The sequence below is a fragment of the Oncorhynchus gorbuscha genome, linkage group LG17, assembly GCF_021184085.1.
Source record: "Oncorhynchus gorbuscha isolate QuinsamMale2020 ecotype Even-year linkage group LG17, OgorEven_v1.0, whole genome shotgun sequence".
NCBI lineage: Eukaryota > Metazoa > Chordata > Actinopteri > Salmoniformes > Salmonidae > Oncorhynchus > Oncorhynchus gorbuscha.
In genome coordinates, this window is record NC_060189.1 from 4,989,929 (window position 1) to 4,997,691 (window position 7,763).

Genomic DNA, 7,763 nt, shown 5'->3' on the forward strand with positions numbered 1-7,763 from the left:
GGTAGTGGTCGGAGACTCGGAGGGGAGTTGCAATGAGGTTAGAGTTCAGGACAGTTATATAGGCACCCTCACACCTTTCTGTATAGAGTTCAGGACAGTTATATAGGCACCCCCACACCTTTCTTTATAGAGATCAGGACAGTTATATAGGCACCCTCATGGCTACAGGAAGCTCATTGATGGCTACAGGAAGCGTTTGTCTGCAGTTATCTCGGCCAGTACTAGCTCCAGGTTGGCTATAATCTTGTCCATGCCATTTGTCTTTATTTTCTAATTTAAAATTTAAAACCTAAATGGATTAAGGTTCTGATGGGGTTAGATGGACTAAAGTTCTGATGGGGTTAGACGGACTAAGGTTCTGATGGGGTTAGACAGACTAAGGTTCTGATGGGGTTAGACACACTAAGGTTCTGATGGGGTTAGACACACTAAGGTTCTGATGGGGTTAGACACACTAAGGTTCTGATGGGGTTAGACGGACTAAGGTTCTGATGGGGTTAGACGGACTAAGGTTCTGATTGTTATGCAGGTGAATGAGGACCCAAAAGCGACTTAACGGAAACAGAGTCTTTATTCCAGTCTTAAACAAAAGCGATAATCCTGGATATTATCTAGGTAAAAGCAAAAACAGGAAAACTGAAATCCACTCGTCAGTAGAGAGGAATGACTGGAGACACGACCACAGACTGCAGGTCGCTTCGGGAAGGCACCGGCCGTAGCTGACATTGACACCTGCTCACACGCAGCATCTGAAGAAGGTAAAACACGACAGGGCGGAACAAGGACACAGAACAGCGAACATCAAACAAGGATCCGACAAGGACAGAAGCGGAAACAGAGGGAAAAATAGGGACTCTAATCAGAGGGCAAAATAGGGGACAGGTGTGAAAAGAGTAAATGAGGTAGTTAGGAGAATGAGGAACAGCTGGGAGCAGGAACGGAACGATAGAGAGAGAGAGCGAGAGAGGGAGAGAGGGAGGGGGAGAGAGAGGGATAGAAAGAACCTAATAAGACCAGCAGAGGGAAACGAATAGAAGGGAAGCACAGAGACAAGACATGATAATCAATGACAAAACATGACAGTACCCCCCCACTCACCGAGCGCCTCCTGGCGCACTCGAGGAGGAACCCTGGCGGCAACGGAGGAAATCATCAATCAACGAACGGTCCAGCACGTCCCGAGATGGAACCCAACTCCTCTCCTCAGGACCGTAAACCCTCCCAATCCACTAAGTACTGGTGACCACGTCCCCGAGAACGCATGTCCATGATCTTCCGTACCTTGTAAATAGGTGCGCCCTCGACAAGGACGGGGGGAGGGAAGACGAACGGGGGCGCGAAGAAAAGGCTTGACACAGGAGACATGGAAGACAGGGTGGACGCGACGAAGATGTCGCGGAAGAAGCAGTCGCACAGCGACAGGATTGACGACCTGAGAGACACGGAACGGACCAATGAACCGCGGAGTCAACTTGCGAGAAGCTGTCGTAAGGGGAAGGTTACGAGTGGAAAGCCACACTCTCTGACCGCGACAATACCTAGGACTCTTAATCCTACGTTTATTGGCGGCTCTCACAGTCTGCGCCCTGTAACGGCAAAGTGCAGACCTGACCCTCCTCCAGGTGCGCTCACAACGTTGGACAAAAGCCTGAGCGGAGGGAACGCTGGACTCGGCGAGCTGGGACGAGAACAGAGGAGGCTGGTACCCAAGACTACTTTGAAACGGAGATAGCCCGGTAGCAGACGAAGGAAGCGAGTTGTGAGCGTATTCTGCCCAGGGAGCTGTTCTGCCCAAGACGCAGGGTTTCGAAAAGAAAGGCTGCGTAATATGCGACCAATCGTCTGATTGGCCCTTTCTGCTTGACCGTTAGACTGGGGATGAAAACCGGAAGAGAGACTGACGGAAGCACCAATCAAACGACAGAACTCCCTCCAAAACTGTGACGTGAATTGCGGGCCTCTGTCTGAAACGGCGTCTAACGGGAGGCCATGAATTCTGAACACATTCTCAATGATGATTTGTGCCGTCTCCTTAGCGGAAGGAAGCTTAGCGAGGGGAATGAAATGTGCCGCCTTAGAGAACCTATCGACAACCGTAAGAATCACAGTCTTCCCCGCAGACGAAGGCAGACCGGTAATAAAGTCTAAGGCGATGTGAGACCATGGTCAAGAAGGAATGGGAAGCGGTCTGAGACGACCGGCAGGAGGAGAGTTACCTGACTTAGTCTGCGCGCAGTCCGAACAAGCAGCCACGAAACGGCGCGTGTCACGCTCCTGAGTAGGCCACCAAAACCGCTGGCGAATAGAAGCAAGCGTACCCCGAACGCCGGGGTGGCCAGCTAACTTGGCAGAGTGAGCCCACTGAAGAACAGCCAGACGAGTAGAGACAGGAACGAAAAGAAGGTTACTAGGACAGCGCGCGGCGACGCAGTGTGAGTGAGTGCTTGCTTTACCTGTCTCTCAATTCCCCAGACAGTCAACCCGACAACACGCCCTTCAGGGAGAATCCCCTCGGGGTCGGTAGAAGCCACAGAAGAACTAAAGAGACGGGATAAGGCATCAGGCTTGGTGTTCTTATTACCCGGGCGATAAGAAATCACGAACTCGAAACGAGCGAAAAACAACGCCCAACGAGCTTGACGTGCATTAAGTCGTTTGGCAGAACGGATGTACTCAAGGTTCTTATGGTCAGTCCAAACGACAAAAGGAACGGTCGCCCCCTCCAACCACTGTCGCCATTCGCCTAGGGCTAAGCGGATGGCGAGCAGTTCGCGGTTACCCACATCATAGTTGCGTTCCGATGGCGACAGGCGATGAGAAAAATAAGCGCAAGGATGGACCTTATCGTCAGAATGGAAGCGCTGGGATAGAATGGCTCCCACGCCCACCTCTGAAGCGTCAAACTCGACAATGAATTGTTTAGTGACGTCAGGAGTAACAAGGATAGGAGCGGATGTAAAACGCTTCTTGAGGAGATCAAAAGCTCCCTGGGCGGAATCGGACCACTTAAAGCACGTCTTGACAGAAGTAAGAGCTGTGAGAGGGGCAGCAACTTGACCGAAATTACGAATGAAACGCCGATAGAAATTAGCGAAACCTAGAAAGCGCTGCAACTCGACACGTGACTTTGGAACGGGCCAATCACTGACAGCCTGGACCTTAGCGGGATCCATCTGAATGCCTTCAGCGGAAATAACAGAACCGAGAAATGTGACAGAGGAGACATGAAAGGCGCACTTCTCAGCCTTCACGTAGAGACAATTCTCTAAAAGGCGCTGGGGAGTACACGTCGAACGTGCTGAACATGAATCTCGAGTGACGGTGAAAAAATCAGGATATCGTCAAGGTAGACGAAAACAAAGATGTTCAGCATGTCTCTCAGTACATCATTAACTAATGCCTGAAAGACAGCTGGAGCATTAGCGAGACCGAACGGCAGAACCCGGTATTCAAAATGCCCTAACGGAGTGTTAAACGCCGTTTTCCACTCGTCCCCCTCTCTGATGCGCACGAGATGGTAAGCATTACGAAGGTCCAACTTAGTAAAGAACCTGGCTCCCTGCAGAATTTCAAAGGCTGACGACATAAGGGGAAGCGGATAACGATTCTTAACCGTTATGTCATTCAGCCCTCGATAATCCACGCAGGGGCGCAGAGTACCGTCCTTCTTCTTAACAAAAAAACCCCCCGCTCCGGCGGGAGAGGAAGAAGGCACCACGGTACCGGCGTCGAGAGAAACAGACAAATAATCCTCGAGAGCCTTACGTTCGGGAGCCGACAGAGAGTATAGTCTACCCCGAGGGGGAGTGGTCCCCGGAAGGAGATCAATACAACAATCATACGACCGGTGAGGAGGAAGGGAGTTGGCTCTGGACCGACTGAAGACCGTGCGCAGATCATGATATTCCTCCGGCACTCCTGACAAATCACCAGGTTCCTCCTGAGAAGAGGGGACAGAAGAAACAGGAGGGATAGCAGACATTAAACACTTCACATGACAAGAAACGTTCCAGGATAGGATAGAATTACTAGACAAATTAATAGAAGGATTATGACATACTAGCCAGGGATGACCCAAAACAACAGGTGTAAAAGGTGAACGAAAAATCAAAAAGGAAATGGTCTCACTGTGGTTACCAGATACTGTGAGGGTTAAAGGTAGTGTCTCACATCTGATACTGGGGAGAAGACTACCATCTAAGGCGAACATGGGCGTGGGCTTCCCTAACTGTCTGAGAGGAATGTCATGTTTCCGAGCCCATGCTTCGTCCATAAAACAACCCTCAGCCCCAGAGTCTATCAAGGCACTGCAGGAAGCAGCCGAACCGGTCCAGCGTAGATGGACCGACAAGGTAGTACAGGATCTTGATGGAGAGACCTGAGTAGTAGCGCTCACCAGTAGCCCTCCGCTTACTGATGAGCTCTGGCTTTTACTGGACATGAAATGACAAAATGTCCAGCAGAACCGCAATAGAGGCAAAGGCGGTTGGTGATCCTCCGTTCCCGCTCCTTAGTCGAGATGCGAATACCTCCCAGCTGCAGTCTCTGAGCCGGAGGGAGGAGATGGTTGAGATGCGGAGAGGGGGAACACCGTTAACGCGAGCTCTCTTCCACGAGCTCGGTGACGAAGATCTACCCGTCGTTCTATGCGGATGGCGAGTGCAATCAAAGAGTCCACGCTGGAAGGAACCTCCCGGGAGAGAATCTCATCTTTAACCTCAGCGTGGAGTCCCTCCAGAAAACGAGCGAGCAACGCCGGCTCGTTCCAGTCACTGGAGGCAGCAAGAGTGCGAAACTCTATAGAGTAATCCGTTATGGATCACCTTGACATAGGGAAGCCAGGGCCCTGGAAGCCTCCTTACCAAAAACTGAACGATCAAAAACCCGTATCATCTCCTCTTTAAAGTTCAGATAATTGTTAGAACACTCAGCCCTTGCCTCCCAGATAGCTGTGCCCCACTCCCGAGCCCGACCAGTAAGGAGTGAAATGACGTAAGCGATCCGAGCTCCCTCTCTTGAGTATGTGTTGGGTTGGAGAGAGAACACAATATCACACTGGGTGAGAAAGGAGCGGCACTCAGTGGGCTGCCCAGAGTAACATGGTGGGTTATTAACCCTAGGTTCCGGAGACTCGGAAGACCAGGAAGTAGCTGGTGGCACGAGACGAAGACTCTGAAACTGTCCTGAGAGGTCGGAATCCTGAGCGGCCAGGGTCTCAACGGCATGACGAGCAGCAGACAATTCCTGCTCGTGTCTGCCGAGCATTGCTCCCTGGATCTCGACGGCAGTGTTGCGAGAATCCGTAGTCGCTGGGTCCATTCTTGGTCGGATCCTTCTGTTATGCAGGTGAATGAGGACCCAAAAGCGACTTAACGGAAACAGAGTCTTTATTCCAGTCTTAAACAAAAGCGATAATCCTGGATATTATCTAGGTAAAAGCAAAAACAGGAAAACTGAAATCCACTCGTCAGTAGAGAGGAATGACTGGAGACGCGACCACAGACTGCAGGTCGCTTCGGGAAGGCACCGGCCGTAGCTGACATTGACACCTGCTCACACGCAGCATCTGAAGAAGGTAAAACACGACAGGGCGGAACAAGGACACAGAACAGCGAACATCAAACAAGGATCCGACAAGGACAGAAGCGGAAAACAGAGGGAGGAATAGGGACTCTAATCAGAGGGCAAAATAGGGGACAGGTGTGAAAAGAGTAAATGAGGTAGTTAGGAGAATGAGGAACAGCTGGGAGCAGGAATGGAACGATAGAGAGAGAGAGCGAGAGAGGGAGAGAGGGAGGGGGAGAGAGAGGGATAGAAAGAGGGAAAGAACCTAATAAGACCAGCAGAGGGAAACGAATAGAAGGGAAGCACAGAGACAAGACATGATAATCAATGACAAAACATGACACTGATGGGGTTAGACGGACTAAGGTTCTGATGGGGTTAGACGGACTAAGGTTCTGATGGGGTTAGACGGACTAAGGTTCTGATGGGGTTCGACTGACTAAGGTTCTGATTGGTTGTAGAGTCTGAGGTTCTGATGGTTTAGACAGACTAAGGTTCATCAGGCATATATGCATTCATTTAAAAGTATAGAAAAATGTATGTAGTAAATCACAGATTGCCCCTTTAACCTTTCACACTGTTATAGAACCTACTTAGGTGAGACTGACAGCCGTGGACAGGCACAGCGATCCAAGCGCTGTGTGTGTTTGTGTATAGATTGGCCTGCTCAGGAGTGTTTTCCATGTCTGATTCTCCTTCGGTTGACTCTGTGCCTCTCATGTGCCTCCCACTGCTGTTGCTGTTCTGTTGTTAGCATGCACTGGTTTGTGTCCTGCTCAGGAAGGGTGACTTGGTCACTGTTTAATTGGGTAAGGAACCACGTGTCCACATACCTTTGGTCATGTAGTGCATCTCTCTCTCCCCCTCTCTCTCTCTCTCTCTCTCTCTCTCTCTCTCTCTCTCTCTCTCTCTCTCTCTCTCTCTCTCTCTCTCTCTCTCTCTCTCTCTCTCTCTCTCTCCCCCCCCCAAAGTCTCCAATAGTGATTGATGTTCTAGTGCTAGTGCCCAGTGTTGTTCTTGAGTAGGCCAGACAACTAGTTATTTATAGAGAGTTTCTGAAGAGGCCTCTTCTAGGAGACGTATCCATGTCCTGATAAATGAAATTCCTTGGCCCCCTACTGTAACAATAGGACAGCAGTACGGCTTAAAGAGGCCTGCAGTGTCTGTGTGTGTGTGTCTGTGTGTGTGTGTGTGTGTTTGAGTGTGCCGATTCTGGTTGTCAAGCCCTTGTCTTGAGGCTAACCACACACACACACACACACACACACACACACACACACACACACACACACACACACACACACACACACACACACACACACACACACACACACACACACACACACACACACACACACACACACACACACACACACACACACACACACACACACACACACACACACACACACACACACACACACACACAGAGAGAGAGAGAGACAGCTAACCTTGGACACACACGCAATTCAGTCCCATTCAAAATCCTGTTTTTCCTAACCCATAAACCTCCCACTGCACTCAGGGTAGGAAACATCGTCACCACCGATAAATCTACGATAATCGAGAATTTCAATATTTTCCTACGCCTGGCCATGCTTTCCACCTGGCTACCCCTGCCCCAGTCAACAGCTCTGCACAGCAACTTACTGTCACGCCCTGACCTTTTTATGTCTCTATTTTGGTTTGGTCAGGGCGTGAGTTGGGGTGGGTATTCTATGTTTTGTGTTCAATGTTTTCTATTTCTTTGTTTTTGGCCGGGTATGGTTCTCAATCAGGGACAGCTGTCAATCGTTGTCTCTGATTGGGAACCATACTTACGTACCCTTTTTCCCCACCTGTGTTTGTGGGAGGTTGACTCTGTTTAGAGCACTTTGCTTTTGAGCTTCACGGTTTGTTTTTGTAGTGTTTGTTTGGCGTGATTTTGATCAAAATAAAGAACATGTACTCTCACCATGCTGCACCTTGGTCCTCTCCTTTGAGCAACCGTGACAGATGCCCAAGCCTCCCCCATTTCTCCTTCACCGAAATCCAGATAGCAGATGTTCCGAAAGAGCTGCAAAATCTGGACCCCTACAAATCAGCTGGGCTAGACAATCTCGCTTTGAGGACACTACAGTGCCACCAACACGGCCCGCTACCAAAACCTGCGGACTCTCCTTCTCCGTGGCCGACGTGAGTAAAACATTTCAACGTGT